Genomic DNA, 491 nt, shown 5'->3' on the forward strand with positions numbered 1-491 from the left:
TTGGTAATTTAAAAACTGGACATAAATTTTGTGTCAAACTAGACATACGACATTGTTGGTCGTTTTAAAAGTGCAAATAAACTTTAGATTATTTGAAAAGTAAATATAAATTTATGGCAATTTGTTATCTGGACAACAATTTTGGGAACTTGAAAATGGACACAAATTTTCGATAATTAGTTGGAAATTTTAAGACCGGTCATACATTTTTGGTGATATAAAATATTGAAATGAGTTGAAATTATAGCTGGGCAAAAAGTTTTGGTACTCTAAAAACGGGGCATACATTTTGGATAATTTATTTTGACTATAAGGGTATTCATCTAAACGTAAATGCCTCGTAACTGTGTAAGACGCGTAAATAAACTGGTATTCCATAGAAAATTAAGCAGGTTTACGACATTTTCTTGGCTATGAGGTATTTACGTGTTTAGAGGAATTTCCTTAATTTATTTAAATAATAATGGCCTTATTCATAAAAAATAAAGTAG

General features: G+C 28.7%; 1 protein-coding gene across 1 annotated transcript in view; it reads right to left on the bottom strand.

The window, feature by feature from the left end:
- The window catches only part of LOC118742778 (cAMP-dependent protein kinase type II regulatory subunit-like), a gene marked incomplete at its 3' end in the record, with an annotated part of 395,139 nt that overhangs the window by 151,616 nt on the left and 243,032 nt on the right, over positions 1 to 491 (bottom strand).

The sequence above is a fragment of the Rhagoletis pomonella genome, unplaced genomic scaffold, assembly GCF_013731165.1.
Source record: "Rhagoletis pomonella isolate Grant_MI unplaced genomic scaffold, Rhpom_1.0 Rhpom_scaffold_00007, whole genome shotgun sequence".
NCBI classification, from domain to species: domain Eukaryota; kingdom Metazoa; phylum Arthropoda; class Insecta; order Diptera; family Tephritidae; genus Rhagoletis; species Rhagoletis pomonella.